This window comes from Scyliorhinus torazame, chromosome 4 (genome assembly GCF_047496885.1).
Source record: "Scyliorhinus torazame isolate Kashiwa2021f chromosome 4, sScyTor2.1, whole genome shotgun sequence".
In the NCBI taxonomy this organism is placed as follows: Eukaryota; Metazoa; Chordata; class Chondrichthyes; order Carcharhiniformes; family Scyliorhinidae; genus Scyliorhinus; species Scyliorhinus torazame.
Window position 1 is genome coordinate 140328161 of NC_092710.1, and position 24392 is coordinate 140352552.

The 24392-nt window shown below is 47.9% G+C and overlaps 1 long non-coding RNA gene across 1 annotated transcript in view; it reads right to left on the minus strand.

The window, feature by feature from the left end:
* Positions 1–5411: 5411 nt before the first annotated feature.
* Positions 5412–24392, minus strand: part of LOC140411649 (uncharacterized) — a 94919-nt gene continuing 75938 nt past the window's right edge. Inside the window, exon 3 of the long non-coding RNA XR_011940927.1 lies at positions 5412–5552. This is a non-coding gene — a long non-coding RNA (uncharacterized lncRNA). The remainder of the gene's footprint in view (positions 5553–24392) is intronic.

Sequence of the window (24392 nt, forward strand, 5' to 3'; positions counted from 1 at the left end):
CCGGGGTGTTTATTTGCTGTAACCTACTTTGATACAAGTTTGAATAAAATGCGTTAAAAAAAAAAAGTGTGACAGATGAGCATCAAAGCATATAGGCATGATAATTTAAAAATGTATTTGCTGCACAACACAATAGGATTGAGTGAGACAGGAACAAAAACATTTGTCCTTTCGGAATTGCATTTTCCAATAGACCATTTAAACAACCGACAATGTGATAGATTCGACCCAATTTGATTGTTCAAGAGAGATAAACAAATACAGTAAAAACTGGCCAGAAAGGGAAACTGTGAAACTTCTCTACAGATTTCCAAGGAAATTGGGGGTAATTTTGACTGGGTGATTGTATAAGGCAGGCAATATTGATTCAGCTGCCCAAAATACATGCCTCCAGATTTTTATTCAACTGACTGCAATGGGAGCGAGTCAGGGAGTGGAGGAGAGCAGGTTGGGAAAGAGGCAGAGTGGGAGGAGAAGAAGTGGTTAAGGGACACAGGCGTGAGAAAGAGGAATTGGGGTACGTGAATATTTTGACCGGATGGCCTGATAGCCAAGTCAGGCGGATGGACCTCCTCCCCCTCCCCACACAATGCAATTATGATCCCCTCATACAGAGTAAGGCAACCCCACCCCCAGGATCCCCAAACAGAGACCTCCATTATAGGGATACCCACTAGAAACCCCATTATAGAGACTCCAAACAGAAACCTCCATTACAGAGACTCCCACCAGTGACCCCTCATTACAGAGACCCACTCAGAGGCCCATATTACAGAGACCTTAACCAGAGTCCCCCAATTACAGACCCCACCAGAAACCTCCATTACAGAGACCCTCACCAGAGACCCCTATTACAGAAACCCCTCAAAAGCAATTCAGTGCTTTCTGCAGAGAAAAAGAGGAAGTGAGAGCACTTAACAGCTTTTGATGTGATCCAGGAACTGTCAATCATAGCTAGATGGTCATAATCATTGCATGTTTCACAGCTGGTTACTTGAGATCCAGTCAAGTGTGAAGGGAAATGAAAGTAAACAATCCAGATAGCTGGTGTGCAAGTTGTCAATTCCAGCCTAGTAATACCAATTTTCCATTGATGTGAATGAAAACCTTGCAGATCAAGGAACTTGGGGTATTTAAACCCAGCTGTTGTGGTTTTTACTTTGAAGGAATTTACAGCTGCTGTATGTCTATGTCTGGACTGCTCTCTAGCTTCCAGGCAGGGTCTCTGTAATGGGGATCTTTGGAGTCTCTGTAATGGGGGGGTTACTGGTGGGTGTCTATGTAATGGGGGGTTTCTGGTGGGGGTTTCTGGTGGGGGTTTCTCTTATGGGTGTTCTCTGTTGGGGTTTCTGTAATGGGGAAGTTTCTAGTGGGGTCTCTCTCCCGGAGGATCTGTTGGGAAGTCTGATTGGTGTGGGGTGGGCAGGATTTGCATTGTGGAGGGCCACAAATATTGATACCATAACCAGCGGGGGACTGGAGCAGCGGAACGTGATTGGCGCCTTTAACGACGCTGGATTCCCCTCTGCATCGGAAAATTCCCTACCCACCGGTTTACAGTTTAAGTGTACTAGCGGCGAGCGGGCGGTGGAGAATCCAGCTCATGATTTCTAAATTAAACCATTAGAATGATCACAAACAGATTTCTTCCATAAGAAGTAATTAAATGGTTATCATAGAAGGAAAGTTGCAAGTCCATTTACCCATCCTCTTGCCCATACACTCATGGAATGATTATCGAGTCAAGAGTCAGGAACTTAATTTTGAATGCTCAGAACATTAAGTTAATTTCAAGGCAAAATGTACATGTGTGAACAGCAACAGTAAATTAATTATTGTGTAATATTTTGGCTTAATCATTTTTTCTTGTTCAGAGAAATTATTTTGCTCCCTCGTGACAAACTACAAAACTACTTTGATACCTATTTCTCCGTTCTTTGAAACTTTTCCAGAACCTATACAAAACCTTCCTTTCCTGTTTATTTGCCATCTGGTGCTGCATATCAAAAGGGTAGGTGTGTCAGGAACAGTGTTGTCTAGGGGGCTTTTGGTAATTTCAGAAATTGTTAGACATTTTAAGATATGCGAAGATAGCTTTCCAGTTGCCTAGCAGTCTCATCTTCACACTTAAGCTGTAAAATAGCATTATACAAACTATTTCTCAAAATAATCTCTCACTTTCTTGACTACTTGCACCAAATGCCAATATACCAAATGTTAGATTAACCGAATGTGAAGACAATTGGCAGGATCAGACCAACTCTCCAAAACAGGTAGGGTTCAAAACACGTGGCCAGTCCAACCCAATCAGTTTCCCATAAAATGGAGTCAGTTTAAAATTTCCCAGAGATCTTAAAATAGTTCTTTACTTATTACTCGCAGATCTTCTTGCCTCTTTTAATGTTCTCGTCATCACAGTGATTTGGGAAGCACGTGACTGAAGATCAGATTGATTGCTACCAGCCTGCCCCTTCACTGCTGACAAAGTACTGGACACAGAACATTGGAGTGGAAGAGTTATGCCATCGTAGTCATAAATAGTGCCTATTTTCAACTCCTGCTTTTGGTTTTACTCTCCATCAGTATACCCACCTCCACCATCAGTAGAGATTAGTTGCTGTGTGTATATTATATTGGTATTGGCATCTGTTCACCTCAGGAGACTATGGACTGTGCCCAGGGGGTACTTCTGTGCTGAACATCGTCTGCTGTGCCTGTTGATGCCAACTTGTAAGTGACAGTCCCATTTGCAGCTGGTATAAATGAATAGCGCTGGTCCGAGATCAACTGATGTTTCTTTCCTTCCGACAGGTTCTCGTTTCTGTCATCGATCATTTCTTTTGTCCTCTGCATTTTCCACGACAATTCTTTATGAAAATATTTTTATTCAGGCATTTATAAATTTTTCACGGCAACTTTCAAGAGGAAAAACAACAAAGTAAAAAACCCCACCCAACCAACAACTACATCCAGCCAACGTGGCTTACATACACAGTTCCCTAGTTCCCCTCCCCCACAAACTGTTCCCGCCTCAACCAACCCCTCCGACCTTCCTCCCTCCCTTAACCCCCCCTCCCCTTTTGTATCTGTTGACAGCTTAATTTTCCCCAAAGAAGTCGATAAACGACTGCCACTTCCGGGCGAACCCTAGCATCGATCTCTCAGGGTAAATTTGATCTTCTCGAGCCTGAGAAATCCAGCCACGTCACTGACCCATACCCCCGATTTCGGGGGGTTCCGAGTCCCTCCACGCCAATAAGATCTGTCTCCAGACTACCAGGGAGGCAAAGGCCAACACATCAGCCTTTCTCGTCCCCTGGACTCCCGGGCCTTCCGGCACACCTAAAACCGCCACCTCTGGACTCGGAACCACCCCGATAGGCCCGCACCTATCCTCCACCCCTTCAAAGAACCTGCTCATACGGGCCACAGTCATATGCGCCCTGTGGACCACCTTGAATTGTATCAGGCTAAGCCTGGTACACAACGAGGACGCGTTAACCCCACTCAAGACATCCTCCCACAGCCCCGCCTCTAACTCCTTGCCCAACTGTTCCTCCCATTTTCGCTTTACCTCCCCCATCGGGGTTTCCTCCCATTCCATGAGCTCTTTATAAATTTCTGAGACGTTCCCCTTTTCCATGACTTTTGTGAGGGCCACGAAGAATCCAGCACGAGTTTTAAGGATACAAAATAATAACATTTATTTACTATAACATATATACATAACAGTAGCAGTAACTTCCCTTGCTACATACTCCTTCCTGCTGGTTCCTGAACTGGCCAGCTTTATTTATACTAGGAGGTTACTAGTGGTTTCTCCGCCCCCCTCATTGGGGAAGCTCATACTCCCACAGGATTGTGGGACAGTCATTAGTCCCCAGCCAATGGTAAGTAGGCAGGTTATAACAATGACATTTCTGATTGCTTGTCTCCATCCATCTGCGAGGATGTCCGAAGCACTGATAGCAATCCCAGTTGGGGATGCATTTTTATCCATTCGGCTCACATGACCCAGACAGTGGGGTTGCCACTGATTCAAGAGGGCAAACATGCTGATGGTCCCTACATGCTAGTGTACTTCCATATTCGGCACTCTGCCCTGCCAGGAGGTGCTCACTATTCATCTGAGGCAGCAGAGATGGAAACTGTTCAGTCGCTCTGCTTGGCTTGTCCATAGGTTGTCCATATCTCATTACTGTAAAGGACAATGCTGAGAACACAAGCCTGGTGCACACAGAGCTTTGTATTCTCTGTTAGTTTGCTCTTGGTCCACGCTCCACTTCTCAACTTTGACATGACAGCTGCAGCTTTTGGAATCCTGGTGCTGATTTCAGCATCGAGGGGCAGGTTACTGGTGATTGTTGATCTGAGGTATGTGAAACTGTTGATGACCTCCAGCATGAGGTTTTCAATGTTGACGGAAGGTGGAGTCTCTACATCCTAGCCCATAACTTGGGTTTTCCCATGCTGATTGTCTGTCTAAAATCTTTGCAGGCCCAGGAGAACCCGATTTACAAGCTGTTGCATGTGAACTTCAACATCACAACATCATCAGAAAACAGCAACTCGTGAACTAGCACATTGGGCACTTTGGTCTTGGTGTGCTCTCTTGCCACCAGTGTACAGTAGCTGCAGTGCCTATGACTCAGAGACTGCACTGTAGTAAATCCCCAAGGCTTCTTCAGCAGCACTTCCTAAACAGCCTAGTAAGTAGGTAAAGTCGCCATAGTCCCAGACGACCATCGGTTGCTTTCCCCTTTGAGGAGGGGAGAGGTGACTGATGGTGATTTAACCTGAGGATCACCACACCTCAGGTGAGGGGGAAGGTTGAGGAGGTGGGGCCTTCATGAATAACCTCGGCCAGTAGGGGACCTGGCCGCACTCTGCATCACAAACCAGCTATCCAGCCAATTGAGTTAAACAACTCAGAAAGTCAATAAGTGCATGGGAACTCAATCACCTCCAAGTTCCTCTCCAAGTCACACATCATGCTGATATAATATTAAATGGACATTTTATCACAGAGTGGACTTGGCAAAGCAGAGTCCCTAGATGACATAACAGCTGCAGCTCTACAGGATATGCAACCATTTTAGTGGTAGAAATAAATAAAGATTTGGGATCTCCCAACTGTAGTGATCTGCATATCTGTATATATACAAGGGGTCAATGTAAATGCAATACAACTAAGTAATCACTAGAGGGAGCACGGGAGATGTATAAATATAGACAGACAGGAAGTCAGAGACACTCTTCACAGGAACGGCAGCTGGTGAGCAGGACACAGAAAGGCAGCTCAGATGTAACATAGTCTAAGTGCTGGAGAGAGAACAAACTCACACAATAAAGCATCTACTTCAACTGTAAGACTCCAAGCTTTATTCAGACATGAGGAATAATACATGGTACCAGGCGACTTCAGAACGCTTACCAGAAGATTACACAAGATGCAGACACAGAAAGTTAGAAATGACAAGAAAACTCATACCGGACATTTGACGTGGGGAGACTTCGCTGATTCAATGAAACTCGTTGGAACTCCACCGCAGCTGAAAACAACCGGTAATTTAAGTCATAGATGGAAAAGTTTTAAACAAATGTTCGAAATATATATCATAGCTAATGATTTGAGCACAGCCTCTGAAGAAATGAAAATAGCACTGCTCCTAGCAGGTCATGAAGCTAGAGAAATCTATAACAGCTTTAAATACTTGAAAGGTGAAGACAACACCAAATTAGAAGTAATACTCAAAAAATTTGAAGATCACTGTAACACCAGTAAAATGCTGCTTTAAGACATTCAATGCTTGGAGACCAAAGGGAATGTGTGATGCTAAACTCAAACAATCATTATCAGAACAGAAAGATTTAACGCTGGAAATCGCGATTGAAAAGTGCAGATCACAAGAAAAAATAACATTAAGTCTTTACCGAGAAAGAACACCGAAAAAGTTCTTTCTCCACGGGTCTAAAGCAGTTAAAATGGCATTTGAGCACATTTTAAACTGCCCGGGGAAAAAAGATGCAAATCTGCTTCTGCGCATGCACAGGAAACCGTAGCCGCGCATGCACAGTTGAAATCAGTTGTTTTGCGCGAAGACCATGCGCAATCGAAGAAAGGCATTTTTTTTTAATTAAATGTTTTTGAACAAAGTATATTTACCGTTATGTACACAGGATAAGAAACATATATATACATATATTGAAGAGAAGGGCACACCCAAACATACCAAAGAAAATAAAATAAAAAATAATTAAAAATAAATAAAATAAAATAGAATAACTGGCAGTGTCTTGTGCCCCAGTTCAACAGCAGCAACTCTGTACACCTGGCAAAATAATTTACAACACATAAGTAGGCGATTGTTTGTGGGGGGGAGGGAGGAGGGGTGGAGACTGGGGAGGTAAATATACATTTGGGTGCTGGAGAAACAATTACAATGGGCAATACTCGAATGGGTTTGGTGTTGGTGTTGTCGCTTGCTTCTCCCGGACGGATCTCGCTGCCATCTCGCACTCACCTCCGCTTCTGCCGTTCCTCCGGTCTTTCGTCTTTATTCTCCTCGTTCCCTGCTCCTGGAGATGCCAAATTCGGTATTGTATCCCGTGCCTTCCTTCCGGCTCTCATTTCCCTGCCTCTCCCCCACCTCCCTGGTTCTCCTCTCTTGTTCCCTGATTCTACCCTCTCCGCCCCGCCTCCCCCCCTCCTGTGGTTCGCCTTTCTTTCCTCTTAGGTTTAGCTGTCCCCCCCTTCCCCCACCCCTCCCCCCACCCCACTCCTGGTCTATCTCTCCCTCTCATGCTTTGGCTACTTTCCCCTGATTCTTGGCTACCTGGCTATTCTTCTGCTTGTTCGTTGGCCACAAACAGGTCCCGGAACAATTGGGTGAATGGCTCCCATGTTCTGTGGAAGCCGTCGCCTGACCCTCGGATGGCGAATTTGATTTTCTCCATTTGGAGAGATTCCGAGAGGTCGGACAGCCAGTCTGCAGCTTTGGGTGGTGCTGCTGACCGCCAGCCGAACAGGTTTCTACGGCGGGCGATCAGGGAGGCAAAAGCAAGGGCGTCCGCCCTCCTCCCCAGGAATAGATCTGGCTGGTCTGAAACCCCTAAGACCGCCACTTTCGGGCAAGGCTCCACCCTCATCCCCACCACTTTGGACATTGCCTCGAAGAAGGCTGTCCAGTACCCAGCAAGTCTGGGGCAAGACCAGAACATGTGGGCGTGGTTGGCCGGGCCTCCTTGGCACCTATCCTCCACCTCCAGGAAGAACCTACTCATAAGGGTTCTTGTTAAGTGTGGCTTTATGTCCCACTTTTAGCTGCGTCAGACTGAGCCTTGCGCACGTGGAGGTGGAGTTGACCCTATGCAGTGCTTCGCTCCAGAGTCCCCACCCTATCTCAATCCCCAGATCCTCCTCCCATTTATTTCTTGTTGCGTCCAGTACGGTGTCAGCCCTTTCTATCAGTTGGTCATACATCTCACTACAGTTTCCTTTATCTAGGATGCTTGCGTCCAGTAATTCTTCTAGTAATGTCTGTCGTGGCGGTTGTGGGTACGTCCTTGTCTCCTTTCGTAGGACGTTTTGGAGCTGTAGTTACCTTAGCTCGTTCCCCCTGGCTAGCTGGAATTTCTCTGTCAGTTCATCCAGTGTTGCGATCCTGCCGTTCATGTATAGGTCCCTGACTGTCAGTGTCCCTCCGTCCTGCCCCCACCTTTTGAAGGTGGCGTCAGGCAGTGCTGGTGTGAACCTATGGTTGTTGCAGATGGGAGCTTTGTCCGACATTTTGGTCAGGCCAAATTGCTGCCGTAGTTGGTTCCAGGATTGGAGGGTGGCTATCACCACCGGGCTGCTGGAGTGTTTTTTGGGTGGGGATGGGAATGCTGCCATGGCGAGGGCCCGGAGGGAGGTCCCCATGCAGGAGGCCTCTTCTGCACGCACCCACTCGGCTTCTGGCTCCTTGATCCATCCCCTTATTCGCTACGCCGTCACCGCCCAGTGGTAGAATTGTAGGTTGGGAAGGCTAGCCCTCCTCTGGATTTTGTTTTTTCTAGGACCTTCTTTGAGATCCTAGCATTCCCCCCCCCCCCCCCATACGAACGCCAATGATTTGTTTGTCCAGCACTTTGAAAAAGGCCTTGGGGATGTAGATCGGAATGGATCTAAGTAGGAAGAGGTACCTGGGCAGTACGTTCTACTCTAAATAAAAAAAATTAAGCATTGTTAAATTAATTAAACATAATTACTTAATTATAATTTAGAGGGGTATCTAAGCCAGAGATCGGAGAGTACTGTATTTAGATTTCACATTTATAGTAGAAATCCAGTGCTAGGAAACATATAGTTAACAGTAACTTTTTAAAAAACTTTTTAATTTAATTTACTAATTAATTGACGCAATATCAATTAGAGGGGTGCAGTGCTCTGCCTGTGAGATGTGGCAGGTCCGGGAGGCTTCCAGCGTCCCGGATGGCTTCATCTGCAGAAAGCGCACCCAACTGGAGCTCCTCACAGACTGCATGGTTTGGTTGGAGCGGCAGTTGGATGCACTTAGGAGCATGCAGGTGGTGGAAAGCGTCATAGATAGCAGTTATATAAATGTGGTCACACCCAAGGTGCTGGCAGAGAAATGGGTGACCACCAGAAGCGTCAGGCAGTCAGTGCAGGAATCCCCTGTGGTTGTCCCCCTCTCGAACAGGTATACCCCTTTGGATACTGTCGGGGGGGATAGCCTATCAGGGGCAGCAGCCAGAACAGTGGCACCACGGCTGGCTCTGATGTTCAGCAGGGAGGGTCAAAGCGCAGAGAGCAATAGTAATAGCAGACTCTATAGTCAGGGGCACAGATAGGTGCTTCTGTGGACGTGAAAGAGACTCCAGGATGATATGTTGCCTCCCTGGTGCCAGGGTCCAGGATATCTCTGTCGTGTTGGGTGTTCTGGTTCGCAAACAAGCTAACAATGCTGGAAGTGGTGTAACTCTATTTTATTAACTGTTCAACTATGCTAACATACTGTAAACATGGGTATAAGCAATACCAGCTTAACTGTGGACCCTTTCCTATCACTAGCTATGGTGAGGCACTCAGCACATGGTGAATCTCTGTGATGCAGGCTGCGAGCTCTGTGCTCTGAGCTGGCTGCTGCTAGAATGAGCGGGACCTCTCCTGTCCCCTGTTTTTATAGTGCTTGTGCTCTCACTGGTGATTGGCTGTGGTGTTATGTATGCTGGTTGGTCCTACTGCATGTCCATCAGTGTGTGTATGTGATCGCACCATAATGTACTGATGTATATTATGACATCCCCCTTTTTTTACAAAGAACATCTGCCTATGTGAGAATAAATAACGTGTAATGAGTGTATCTGACCATGTGTGTGCAGTATTTGCATAACTATGTACATGAGGCTAGTTTATATACACGGGAAGGTGCCTCCCACGCTTGTATGCGCCAAACGAGGGGACGGTGACGTGGAGGAACGCGATGCGCAGGTCCACACCACGCAAGACCGTACCGCGCATGCGCGGTGGTGCAATGAATGCACTGACGTCATGACGTGCGGCAACTGTGGCTCCGCCCACTTAAAGCGACAATGCCCTGCAAAATCGCGACAGTGCCTACGCTGTGGCAACCTTGGCCACTATGCTGCCTGCTGTCACAATTGCAGGTTTACAACAGGCCTCCTAACTGCCAGCGGAAGATAGAGGAGCAGATAGGTAGGCAGATTTTGGAAAAGAGTAAAAACAACAGGGTTGTTGTGATGAGAGACTTCAACTTCCCCAGTATTGACTGGGACTCACTTAGTGCCAGGGGCCTAGACGGGGCAGAGTTTATAAGGAGCATCCAGTAGGGCTTCTTAAAACAATATGTAGACAGTCCAACTAGGGAAGGGGCTGTACTGGACCTGGTATTAGGGAATGAGCCCGGCCAGGTAGTAGAAGTTTCAGTAAGGGAGCATTTCGGGAACAGTGACCACAATTCAGTAAGTTTTAAAGTGCTGGTGGACAAGGATAAGAGTGGTCCTAGGGTGAATGTGCTAAATTGGGGGAGGACTAATTATAACAATATTAGGCAGGAAATGAAGAACCTAGATTGGGAGCGGATGTTTGAGGGTAAATCAACATCTGACATGTGGGAGGCTTTCAAGTGTCAGTTGAACGGAATTCACGACCGACATGTTCCTGTGCGGAAGAAGGATAAATACGGCAAATTTCAGGAACCCTGGATAATGAGAGATAGGCCTCGTCAAAAAGAAAAAGGAGGCATTTGTCAGGGCTAGAAGGCTGGGAACAGACGAAGCCTGTGTGGAATATAAGGAAAGTAGGAAGGAACTTAAGCAAGGAGTCAGGAGGGCTAGAAGGGGGTCATGAAAAGTAATTGGCAAATAGGGTTAAGGAAAATCCTAAGGCTTTTTACATGTACATAAAAAGCAAGAGGGTAGCCAGGGAAAGGGTTGGCCCACTGAAGGATAGGCAAGGGAATCTATGTGTGGAGCCAGAGGAAATGGGCGAGGTACTAAATGAATACTTTGCATCAGTATTCACCAAAGAGAAGGAATTGGTGGATGTTGAGTCTGAGAAGGGTGTGTAAATAGCCTGGGTCACATTGAGATCCAAAAAGACGAGGTGTTGGGCGTCTTGAAAAATATTAAGGTAGATAAGTCCCCAGGGCCTGATGGGATCTACCCCAGAATACTGAAGGAGGCTAGAGAGGAAATTGCTGAGGCCTTGACAGAAATCTTTGGATCCTCACTGTCTTCAGGTGATGTCCTGGAGGACTGGAGAATAGCCAATGTTGTTCCTTTGTTTATGAAGGGTAGCAAGGATAATCCAGGGAACTACAGGCCGGTGAGCCTTACGTCAGTGGTCAGGAAATTACTGGAGAGCATTCTTCGAGACAGGATCTACTCCCATTTGGAAGCAAATGGACGTATTAGTGAGAGGCAGCATGGTTTTGTGAAGGGGAGGTCGTGTCTCACTAACTTGATAGTTTTTCGAAGAGGTCACAAAAATGATTGATGCAGGTAGGGCAGTGGATGTTGTCTATATGGACTTCAGTAAGGCCTTTGACAAGCTCCCTCATGGTAGACTGGTACAAAAGGTGAAGTCACACGGGATCAGAGGTGAGCTGGCGAGGTGGATACAGAACTGGCTAGGTCATAGAAGGCAGAGAGTAGCAATGGAAGGGTGCTTTTCTAATTGGAGGGCTGTGACTCGTGGTGTTCCGCAGGGATCAGTGCTGGGACCTTCGCTGTTCGTAGTATATATAAATGATTTGGAGGAAAATGTAACTGGTCTGATTAGTAAGTTTGCAGATGACACAAAGGTTGGTGGAATTGCGGATAGCGATGAGGAATGTCAGAGGATACAGCAGGATTTAGATTGTTTGGAGACTTGGGCGGAGAGATGGCAGATGGAGTTTAATCTGGACAAATGTGAGGTAATGCATTTTGGAAGGTCTAATGCAGGTAGGGAATACATAGTGAATGGTAGAATCCTCAAGATTATTGAAAGTCAGAGAGATCTAGGTGTAAACATCCACAGGTCACTGAAAGGGGCAACGCAGGTGGAGAAGGTAGTCAAGAAGGCATACGGCATGCTTGCCTTCATTGGCCGGGGCATTGAGTATAAGAATTGGCAAGTCATGTTGCAGCTATATAGAATCTTAGTTAGACCACACTTGGAGTATAGTGTTCAATTCTGATTGCCACACTACCAGAAGGATGTGGAGGCTTTAGAGAGGGTGCAGAAGAGACTTACCAGAATGTTGCCTGGTATGGAAGGCATTAGCTATGAAGAGCGGTTGAATAAACTCGGTTTGTTCTCACTGGAACAACAGAGGTTGAGGGGTGACCTGATAGAGGTCTACAGAATTATGAGGGGCATAGACAGAGTGGATAGTCAGAGTCTTTTCCCCAGGGTAGAGGGGTCAATTACTAGGGGGCATAGGTTTAAGGTGCGAGGGTCAAGGTTTAGAGGAGATGTACAAGGCAAGTTTTTTACACAGAGGGTAGTGGGTGCCTGGAACTCGCTGCCGGAGGAGGTGGTGGAAGCAGGGACAATAGTGACATTTAAGGGGCATCTTGACAAATACATGAATAGGATGGGAATAGAGGGAAACGGACCCAGGAAGTGAAGAAGATTGTAGTTTAGTCGGGCAGCATGGTCGGCATGGGAGTGGGAGTGGGAGTGTGTTCCATCTTTTCAGGTCCTTTTTTACTTCCTACGTCAGACTGGTGAGGTTCCATTTGTGGATCCCTTTCCAGTCATGGGCTATTTGAATCCCCAGGTAGCGGAATTTGTGTCGGGCTTGTTTAAACGGCAGTCCCGTTAGTGCTGCCCTCCCTACTTGTGGGTGTACTGGGAAGATCTCGCTTTTGCTCATGTTGAGTTTGTAGCCCGAGAAGGCGCCAAACTCTTTCAGGAGTGCGATGATTCCGTCCATGCTGCTTTATGGGTCCAAAATGTAGAGGAGCAGGTCATCTGCATAGAGTGAGACTCTGTGCTCTCTGCCTCCCCTTCGGATCCCCCTCCAGCTTTTTGCTGCTCTGAGCGCAATTGCTAGTGGTTCGATCGCTAGAGCGAACAGCAGCGGGGACAGTTGGCATCCTTGTCTGGTGCCCCTGTGCAGCTGGAAGTATCGGGAGTTGGTATTGTTGGTATTGTTGTCCGTACGCTCGCCATGGGAACGTTGTATAGGAGCTTTACCCAGGAGGTGAAACCTGTTCCAAGCCTGAACCGCTCCAGTACCTCTATGAGGTATTTCCATTCGACTCTGTCGAAGGCCTTTTCTGCGTCTAGGGAGACTATCAGCTCTGGTGTTCTCTCCCCGGAGGGGGTCATTATCACGTTCAGCAGGCGTCTGATGTTCGAGGTAAGCTGTCTACCTTTGACAAAGCCCGTCTGGTCCCCTGCGACCACCTCAGGTACACAGTCTTCTAACCTTTTGTCTATGATTTTGGCCAGTATTTTGGCATCTGTGTTCAGCAGTGAGATGGGTCTGTATGACCCACATTCCGTTGGGTCTTTATCTTTCTTCGGTATCAGCGAGATTGAGGCCTGTGCTAGCGTGGGTGGCAGTGTGCCCCTAGCTAGCGAGTCTGTGAACATCTCCCGCAGGTGCGGGGTCAGTGCTGTTGCAAATTCTTTGTAGAAGTCCGCCGGGAACCCGTCAGGTCCCGGTGCCTTCCCCGCCTGCATGGAGCTAATGCTGTCCATGATCTCTCCCAGTGCTACTGGTGCTTCCAAGCCCTGTTTTCTGCCCTCCCCATGACTGGAATGTCCAGTCCATCAAGGAACTGTTTCATCCCGGGCTCCCCCATTGGGGGCTCTGAGGTGTACAGCCCTTAGTGGAAGGCCTTGAAGGTTTTGTTGATCTTTTCTGGTTCTGTTTCTAACGTGCCTCTGGTATCCCTGGTTTGTGCAATTTCTCTGGTGGCTGCCTGCTTTCTCAGCTGGTGTGCCAACAGGCGGCTGGCTTTTTCTCCGTGTTCGTATAGGGTCCCACGTGCCTGGCGGAGTTGGTGCACTGCTTTCCTGGTGGAGAGCAGATCAAAGTTCCTTTGTAGCTCGTTCCTCTCCGCCAGGAGCTCTACGGTCAGGGCCTCGGAGTATTTACGGTCTACCTCCAGTATGGAGTCGACCAGCTGCTGCCTAGCCGCCCTTTCCTCCCTATCTCTTCGCACTTTGAAAGCGATGATTTCCCCTCTTAGTACGGCCTTGAGTGCTTCCCAGAACGTGGAGGGTGAGACCTCCCCGTTCTGGCTGTTCTCTGTGTACTCTGCTATGGCCTGCAATATCCTTTCGTTGAAGGCCTTGTCAGCTGGTAGGGCAATGCCCAACCTCCATGTGGGGCGTTGGGCCCTGCCCGACTCCAGTCTCATCCATGTAATGTGGAGCGAGGTCTGATATCACAATTGGGGAGTATTCCACTTTGTCTATCCCCGGAAGCATAGTTTTCCCCACCACAAAGAAGTCAATTCTGGTGCATACGTTGTGTACTGGGGAGAAGAAGGAGAATTCCTTCTCCCCTGGGTGGGCGAACCTCCAGGGGTCCACCGCTCCCATCTGTTCCATAAAGTGACCGAGTTCCCTTGCCATGCTTGAGGTTTTCCCCGTTTTGGGGTTTGATCTGTCTGTCTTTGGATCCTGTACACAGTTGAAGCCCCCCCCCGCCCATGATTAGTCGGTGCGTCGCTATGTCAGGGATTTCTGCCATGATCTTCTTGATGAAGCTCGTGTCGTCCCAGTTGGGTGCGTACGCGTTAACTAGTACTACCGGTGCCCCATCCAGGGCCCCGCTGACCATGACGTACTGTCCCCCTGGGTCCTTAACCGTCTTTGTCGCCCTAAACATCGTCCTCTTGCCGATCAGTATTACCACCCCCCTGGCCCTTGTTCCATAGCAGGAATGGTAGGTTTGCCCCACCCAGCCCTTTCTTACCCGCAGTCGGTCCTGCTCTCTCAGGTGTGTCTCTTGGAGGAAGACTATGTCAGCCCTCATATTTCTTAGGTGGGTGAGGACTCTGGATCTCTTCACTGGGCCATTGAGTCCCCTTACGTTCCAGGTGACTATCCTCGTGGGGGCTTCTGCCCCCTTGCTCCTGTGGGATTAATCATACTTACCTGGTGGACGCGCCCCTCCGGGGTTTCCCTTTGTTAGGGGGCCGTCCAGGATGGCCGCTGTCACTGTTCTCGCCATGCAGTCGGGTCCCTGCGCTCTGGGGTTTCCCTTTGTCCAAGGGGCACCCGACATGGCCGCCCACTGTGCATCTGCCATGCGGGTAGTCCCCTGCACTCTGGGGTCTCCCTTCCCCCCTTAGACTGTACTGGGTGGGTGCTTGCAGCGATTCCTTGTTTCGAGCCCTTGGTTGTGGCACTTTGTAGCCCTATTGCTATTCCTTTTCTAGCCTTGTTTGTCCCTCCTTCCCTGTGTCCCCCGCCCCTGGTCTCTCCCTCCCTGTGCCTCCCCCTCCGGTCTCTCCTTTCCCCCCCTCTCCCGTATATCCCTCCTTTGCCCGTCTTTAGCCTGTTCCTATCCCTGTTTGCTCTCCCGCCTCTGTTGAGTGGTCCCTCCCACCCCCTGCCTGGCGCCTTCCCCCCTGTTGGGGGCGCGCTGCCGCCCTGCTTTGCTGCATGCCCCCGGCGCTAGCTTTCCTGCTGGTGTGGTGGCCCCCCTCTCGGGAGTTACTGTGTTGCTTCTCCCTTGCCCGGCCTCTGCGTGTTTCTGCCAGCTCTCCCCCATCCTACCCTGCACTCCTCTTGCTTACTCCCCTTCTCCGCGAGTCTCGTTCCCTCGTGCTGGGGCCTGGTCTCCCACCTGATGCGGACCCTCGGGCAGTGGTTTGCTCTTTGTTCAGGATGCGCTCACCGTGGTATGGGTGGGGGTGAGGGGGCCTGCCGTTGCCTCACCCCTCCCCTCCCCCCCCGTCGGCGTGTTGTTGCCCCTTGCCAGGGGCCCCTTATTTCTACCCTCGCTGTTGGTTTTCCAGCCCGTGTTCCTCGGCAAACTTGGCAGGGACTGTGAAGAAGTATTCTCTTTCTTGGTATGTAACCCAGATTTTCGCTGGGTACAGCATACCAAAACGCACTTCGTTCTTGTGAAGAGCTGCTTTCTATCTATTAAACTCAGCCCGTCTCCTGGCTCGGTCTGCCCCAATGTCCTCATAAATTCTAATGGAGTGTCCTTCCCATTTTCAGGTTCTGTTTTTCCTGGCCCAGCGCAGGATTGTTTCCCTGTCTTGGTACCGGTGCAGTTTAGCTACAACTGCTCTCGGGTGGTCCCCTGCCTTGGGCTTCGGGCGCAGCGACCGGTGTGCTCTGTCCATTTCTGGTGGGTTGGGAAAGGTTTTTCTCCCCACTAAGTTGCGCAGCATCTCGGTCACGTATGTCGTGGGCTTTCTACCCTCGATCCCCTCTGATAGGCCCACTATCCTGACATTTTGCCTTCTCGTGCGGTTTTCCTGGTCGTGCACTCTGCCCTTCAGGCTCCCCTGTGTTGTGCCCAGTCTCGCCACCTCCCTCTCCAGGGCCGTGATCCGGTCGCTCACGTCAGTCGCTGCTTTCTCCAGCTCCTTAATGGTCGCCTCTTGGGCTTCCAGTTTCTCCTCTGCTCTGCCCAGGGTCTGCTGCACCTCTGTCAGGCCCTTGGCCATTGCTGTCTGTACTGCGGCCTCTATATCTGCCCTAGTCTCTGCCTTGTTTACCTGCTGATGTTCCCTCAGCGCTTCGGCAAAGGCTGCCTTCCAGTTACAGTTCCCAGGGGGAGAAGGCACCTGTCTGCCCAGTTCTTTTTGATGCGGCAATACTTCCGTTCTGCCGCTTCGTGCGCTGATTAGCTCATCTGAACTGGCTCGCCCATTGCCCCGTCTGCCTTTGGTGCCCCTTCCCCCTCTGCTTTAGCTCCCTTCTGGCATTTTCTTTCCACCACTTCCCTTTCTTTTTTTTTTCTTTTGCCCCCCCCCCCTTTCTTTCCCCCCCCCTTTTTTTTTTGTTTCTTCCCTTTTCTTTTCCCCTCCCTTCTCTCCTTTCCCACTTTATTTTTCCTCTTTTATAAAATTATTTTCAGGAGAATTTGTTTAGGGGTAGAAAAAACATGTGAAAAAAGAAATTCCCCCCCCCTTGATTTGTTATGTTGTAGGTGTAGCATAAGCAGCTTCCTTGTGGTGCATTTGACAATGGAAGGTTCCGACGTGGAGATAACTTCAACACGTTTATTAAACTATTTACTCTTCTATTACTCGGGTTTGACACAACTGCTAATCCTACTATAGCTACCCAGACTGACTGACCAGTTGTTGCAATCCACGTGGTGGGAGTGATATTGAATCAACCCTGTGCCTGTACTCACTGACTGTCTCCACTGGAAAGAGGCAGATCATGTGTGTGGTGTCCTTTATATATGGTTTGGTGTAATGCCCTCCTGTGGTGGTGTCACCTCTTTGTGTATCGTGAATGTCCATTGGTCGTGTCCTATCTAACTGATTGATTGGTTGAGTGTGTGTGTGTGATGTTTCTGGTGTTCCCTCTAGTGTTTAGCTAGCCTACATGTATTTACATTAACCCCCTTGTACCCACAGTGATGCACATCACCACACCCCTCCCTTTCAAAGTTTTCTTTTCAAAGTTTTGTTTTTGCAAAAGTTCTTTTTTCCTTCCTTTTCCCTCACTCACCCAAGGTCAAGAGAGAGAGAGAGGCTTCTGGTCGGGAGTCCCACTTTGTTCCTGCCACATGGTGGTCGCCAGCGGGGGGGGGGGGGGGGGGGGGGGGGGGGGGGCGGGGGGGGGGGGCGGTGCGGGCGGGAGGCGGGAGTTCCCGCTGCGGTCCACGCTGTGGTCCCCGCTGCCCGGTTCGGGCCGCCACTCATCGCACCCTGCATTCTCCTGCTGAGGGTGTGGGGGAGGGTCGTCAGTCGCTCCTCCATTCCTTCCTTCCTGCAGGTTCAGCCCCCGTTTCGGTATGGGCCGCCGCTTGTCAAGCCCTGCGCTCTGCTGCTGTGCGTTGGGGGGGGGGGGTGCTGCCAGATCGCTCCGCTCCAGAGGGCCCAGTTCTCCTGCTCCCGATTTTGCGGGACTTTAATCTTTTTTTAACGAAACCCCGCCGGGAACCCCCCGAAAAAGCCCCGTTTTTGTGAACCTGTGGGAGCCTCTTTGCTGCGGCTGCTATGCTCACGAACGCCACCCCCTGACTCGAAGAAAGGCATTTTAGTTGCGCATGCGCAGTCAGAAAAAGAACGAACACCGTTCGAAGATGGATCTGCAGATGCGCAAGCCGCACGTGCGCAGTTGAACAAAAAGAGCACTCAGTAAAGGAAAATCGATTTGCGCATGCGCAATTGATTCCTACGCTTTACTTCACGAGTGTCATGACGTCAGAAGACTCAGACCAGACCACAGCAACAACAAGCACGACAAAAACACCAAGAACAACAATGAAAACAACAGAAACAGAAACAACAAGCACGATAAAAACAACAACAAGAACGACAACGAAAACAACAAATACAGATACGACAGAAACGACAATGAAACAATGACCTGTACAACATGGTACAACTCTGCACATGAAGGACAATGCAACAGCACACTCCAAAACAATGACAAGGGTACAAACATACCACGGCATGACAATGAATCTCACAAATTCACATTTGCTCCAGAACAAACATGCACATCAGCTTTCAAGGCAGATGACACACTAAATCGATACCACAAGCACAGAAAAAGGTCCACGTCAGTCAACATCAGTGGTTCGACCATTCAAACACCTCGTGATGACTTGTTGGTTACTTAAACACAAGAACACTGACGCCATTCACAAAGACATTACAAAATCAACATCACCACGTCAACAACAGAAGAAAAGAAACCTCAACCGAATAAATTCATAAAGTTGGACTCATAAATTTGTTTATTAAGATAGGACTCATAAATATTAATTGGCTCTGTATAATCATCACTATCATCACAATTATACATATCATCATTTATCTACATGTTTTGTACAATTTTCTTCAACAACGTACAGAAATGTTATAAAAAGAAAAAAGGGGGGATGTAGTGATCTGCATATCTGTATATATACAAGGGGTCAATGTAAATGCACTACAACTAAGCAATCACTAGAGGGAGCACGGGAGATGTATAAATATAGACAGACAGGAAGTCAGAGACGCTCTTCACAGGAACGACAGCTGGTGAGCCGGACACAGAAAGGCAGCTCAGATGTAACATAGTATAAGCACTGGAGAGAGAACAAACTCACACAATAAAGCATCTATAATTCAACTGTAAGACTACAAGCTTTATTCAGACACGAGGAATAATACACCAACCACTCATCAACCTTCACTGGACGTTGTGTTAATGCTTACTGTGCTGTAAATGAAAAGGTTAAAAACTGTCAACATTTTTTGCAGAAAGTACATTTTGTTGCAGAAAGGGGCGGGGGGGGGTGCGACATTGCTCAAATGTCACTGTTGTGATTGGTTCAACTGCGGCTGATGACAGAAAGCACTGGAAATATGAATTAACTTCTGTTACCAATGCCTTGTCTCCGAGATTAAGAGGCTGGACCATATACCATAACTTTTTTAAAGTTTTAATACGGTGTGGAAAGGTCGATTCATTCCAGGAGTTGTGGTATTATCATAACTATCAGCATGATAAGGGTTAATGGAGCTCCATGAATAGCCACTAGAGGAAACTGCAGATACTACTATACAAAGCAGTGATGCTAAACCTTAGGGGAGGAGTGTATGCAGGAGACAGCTAGTGAAGGTCATAAGAGCAGTTAGTGTGAGAAGGTTAGATTATAGTTATGCAAGTGAGTGAGATTAGCAGTAGGTGAGTGTAGTTAGATGTTATGATCAATTCTGTATTCTAAAAGGACTAAGTGTCGGAACCCAGTTTAGTAGTGTAAATAAAATCATAGTTTTGTTTAAGTAAAAGCTATACTGTGGTCTTTCTGGACCAGTACACAATCCATCCCAAATAAGCAACACAAAGAATACCACAGGAGTGACCCTCTGAATGAAAACATTTAGCCTCATCTCCATTCTAAATGGGTGGCCCCTTATTTTTAAACAGTGACTGCGAGTTCGGGATGCTTCCACAAGAAACATCCTCTCCACATCCACGCTATCAAGACTTCTCAGGATCTTACATGATTCAATCAAGTCACCTCTTATGCTTCTAAAATCCAGTGGACACAAGCCTAGCTTGTCTAACTTTTCCTTATAAGACAACCCACCCAATCCAGGTATTATTCTAGTAAACCTCTGAACAGCTTCCAGAGTACTTACATCTTTCCTTAAATAAGGTGATCAGACTTCAGGTGATGGTGATGTGCTGAGTGGACGCACATCAGGTGGCTATCCTCCAGACCAGAACCAAATAGGCACTTTTAGGCGAATTTTGCTGAAAATTCAAAAGCAACTTAACCTCAACAGAGAGAAGAAAAGAATAGAACCAGCATGCCAGCGAACGGGAGCTCGAGGGGTCAAAAGGACAGCAGAAGTGGCGGAAAAGGCCACGAGCAGCAGGCGGACGAGTCGGCGGACCCACGAGTCGAGGGGACTCCGGCCACCCAAGAGAGAGGGAGGCCGATGACCCGAGCATCAGCCTCCCCCACCACAACCTGGAGACGGACATTCCTTATGAAGGAACTTGCCGCAGTGACAGAGGCGATGGTCACCATGCAAAAAATGATCGATGGATTGGGGAAGAAGATGGAAGCACAGGAAAAATCAATCCACGAATTAGAGTAAGCCCCAACGTAACAGAGCGACAGAATTAAAAGGATGCTGGCAGCCCAGGGGAACTTAATAGGGAAAGTCAAGAACCAAGAAAACAGGTTCCGACACCAGAACATTCGGATCGCGGGCCTGCCAGAAGGCATTGAGGGCAGGGACCCAACGGGCTACGTCGCCCAAATGCTGGGCAACCTAGGCAGGATAGACAGCTTCCCCAACTCCCCCACACAGGTCGCTCAGGCCGAAACCATAGGCTAGGGAACAACCAAGGGCAGTCATTGCGAAGCTACACCGATACCAGGATCGTCAGAGGACCCTAAGGTGGGCAAGACAGACCAAGGCGAGTAACTGGGAAGGACACAAAATCCGGGTATATCAGGTGTTTTTGAAAACTCACCACTATTCTTAGATGTCCCCCTATACCAAAAAGGGCCAACATTCTAAATGGTTATCAGGGATTCTCACTCCCCGACTCTGATGCAAGCTTCAGTGGGTGCTATTCAGATCAAACTATATTTTCGAGTTATCCCCCTGTATACCCATACCTTCACCGAAGATTTCATCTACTTACCACTTAGTAGCATCGATCCTGGGTCCCGCATTGCTAAGTAAGTAAAGTAGACTTTGGAATAACCACTATTTCAGGTTAAAACTTTTAAGTTATTTTATTATTATATATTTTTTCTTCTTTCTAAAAGATGCGATCACTGTCTTTACAGAAAAGTAAAAAGATCTTGCTTCTGGATCCTTCTGGTTGGTTGAAGGGACTTCAGGCCCAACTTGACAATCAATCTTCTTTAAAGTCTGGTCTTCTTTAGATGTATCAGCTATTTTAGCTCGGCTGCTATGCCCTGTCCATTTCCCATGGCCGAGCTGATTGTAATCTGAGTCTAGCTGCTTGTTCCTTCTCTGCTTCTCTCTCTCTCCCTCTGAGCTCTGGTTCTCGTTCTGGTTCTGAATCTGATAGTTCCTGCCCTGGTCTCGAGGTTTATATTTGCTTTCTAACAATTAGGTTTTTTGATGTTATTTTCTTTGATTGTAAAAAGTACCTTTTGATCTAAACCTTTTAATCCAACTAAGTATACATTTTGACATGACTTTTCTTTAATTTACCTGGTATTAGCAAATTTTCACACTTAGAATTATCACCAAATTCAACTGAATCTCATCCATTCTTTTCCATATCCTTACTAAGTTAGTTACTTTCAATGAAGATGTGAGCCATTGTCTTTGGCTTCATTCAAAATCCTGTTTGTCTTGTTTGCTGAGCCTGCTTGACCAAGACTATCTGCATTTTACAATCCTTCCCTGGCAGCTGCTGCTAACCCTTTGTGGGATCTTTCCCTGTATCCTATCATGTTTCTCTCAGACCAGATATTGCCAGACTTCCATGTTTCAAATGACACATCTTTCCATATTTTCAATAACACAGGACATTGGGTCAAAAAGATCAAGCAAGCATTTGAGACCTTCTACCAGGGACTCATTGGTTCGGTGGCGGCACGGTAGCACAGTGGTTAACACTGTTGCTTCACAGCTCCAGGGTCCCAGGTTCGATTCCCGGCTTGGGTCACTGTCTGTGTGGAGTCTGCACGTTCTCCCCGTGGCTGGGTGGGTTTCTTCCGGTTGCTCCGGTTTCCTCCCACAGTCCAAAGATGTGCAAGTTAGGTGGATTGGCCGTGCTAAATTGCCCTTAGTGTCCAAAAAGGTTAGATGGGTTACTGGATTATGGGATAGGGTGGAGGTGTGGACTTAAGTAGGGGTGCCTTTTACAAGGACCGATGCAGACTCGATAGGCTGAATTACCTCCTTCTGCACTGTAAATTCTATGATTCTATGACTGTAAACCTCAGACCCCCCCCCCCCGATGGGGATTCAGGGATGAAACGGTTCCTCGATGGATTGGACATGCCAATAGCGGGGGACAATAGGTGGAGAGGGGAGCTGGAAGCACCAATAGGACTAGAAGAGGTCATGTAGAGTATCAACTCCATGCAGTTGGGAAGGCTCTGTGACCTGATGGGTTCCCGACGGACTTCTATAAGAACAGACAGTAAGGAAATGGGGAACTGTGGGGACATCTATGGATGGTTGATGGAAAGGGCAAGGACACCACTGGATGGGAAATGGGAGGACGAACCAGGGATGAAAGTGGGTTGGGAACTCTGGAGCAGAGCTCTGAGCAGGGCCAATTTCACATCCTCCTATGCAAGGCTCAGCCTCTTGCAGTTTAAAGTAGTGCACAGAACACACCTGACCAGAACACAAATGAACAGGTTCTTCCCGGAGGTGCAGGATAAATGCGAAAGGTGCCAGGAAGGCCATGCCAACCATGCCTACATGTTCTAGGCCTGTCCCAGACTTTCTGGATTCTGGACAGACTTCTTCAAGGCCATGTCTAGGGTTGTGGGGGTGAGGGTGGAGCCGTGCCCAAGAGTGGCAGTCTTCAGGGTATTGGACCAGCCAGAACTTCACATGGGTAAGAGGACCAATGCCCTTGCTTTTGTTTCCTTAATCGCCTGCCAGAGAATCCTGCTCGGCTGGCGATCAGCCACAGAGGTGGACTGGTTGGCAGACCTGTTGGAATTTCTCCACCTGGAGAAGATCAAGTACACCATCCGAGAGCCAGACGAGGGCTCCCACAAAGCATGGTGTCTATTAATCAGCCTGTTCCAAGACCTGTTCGAAGTCAACGGCGACTAGGGAGAGAGGGGGGAGGGAGGATGGAGGAGGGCAGACAAGAACACATGCAATGGAGAGGAGCAGAGGGGGAAAGGGAGGGGTGGGGAGGAAGGAACCAAAGGGAATCGCAGAGAGAAACAGGGAGGAAAAAAATGGAGAAGAGGAGGGAGCAGGACCTCATCGAGGAAAGTCGCCTCTGCAAAATTCCAGGCCTTCTTGTGGACAGCTTTCGTCGCACTTTAATTCATCTGCAGAAAGGGAAAAGTTAAAATGCGGCCTACGCTACAATGCAATGCAAGCTCATTACTGGAGAGATGTTCAGGACAATGCTGCTTACTCTGAAGGGAAATTACTTTTTGCACCTTTTATACTGCCCCACTTGATCACCTAGATGCCCCATGGTACCTGTTCACAAATCAGTTGCGCTCATTGATTGCATAATTGATAGAAGATTTTGTGTTACTTAGTTTACACATAAATTTGGGCACAATTTCAACTTGGCAAAAGAAAGTCAATCCAGCCCTGCTGCTCCATTTCTCCCCATCCTTCCACAATCTCATCCCATTTCCAGTTCTCTCTAGCTTTTGATAAAGAGTCATCCAGACCCGAAATGTTAGCTCCCTTCTCTCTCCACAGGTGCTGTCAGACCTGCTGAGCTTGCCCAGTATTTTCTGTTTTTGTTTCAGATCCCAGCATCTGCACTAATTTGCTTTTAGCCCAATTTAGGGCTCACTTTGGGCAAAGTGACTTGATTGATCCATTTCATGTAGCATCTAAACCAAGATAATTGGTTGATCTCTGTTATGGGGTGATTTTTTTATGAGGAGAGGTTTAGTAGGATTGGACCTGTACTCATTGGAGTTTTGAAGAATGAGGGGCAGTTTTATTGAGACAATGGATTCTCAAGGGGCTTGGCAGATGCTGAGAGATGTTTTCCCCTTGAGGAAGAGTCTAGGACGAGAGGACATTATCAAAGAGTAAGTGTGTAATAACTTGGCTCCATGAGTTATGAACAAACTATCAACTTTCATTTATTTATACATCTATTTACAGGGTGATGCAGACTCAATGCTTCCAGTCATGTCTCTGGGATCTAACCGAGCCAAAGCCTATGGATGATCTTGTACTCTAATTACTGATTGGACCAGCGGGTCACATGACTCTTCAAAAGATCGCCTTTAAAGGGGCTAGCTACTACAATGGGGTTGCCCCTTTAAGACAGAGATCATGAGGAATTCCTTCTCTCTGAGGGTAGAGAATCTGTGGAATTCTTTACTGCAGAGAGCAGTAGAGGTCAGGTCATTAAGTATATTCAAGGTTGCGATAGACAGATCTTTAATCAATAAGGGGAATCAAGTGTTATGGGGATAAAGCAGGAAAGTGAAGTTGAGGATTATCATATCTGATCAGTCATGGCCTCATTGATTTGTGGAACAGACTCAATGGGCCAAATGGTC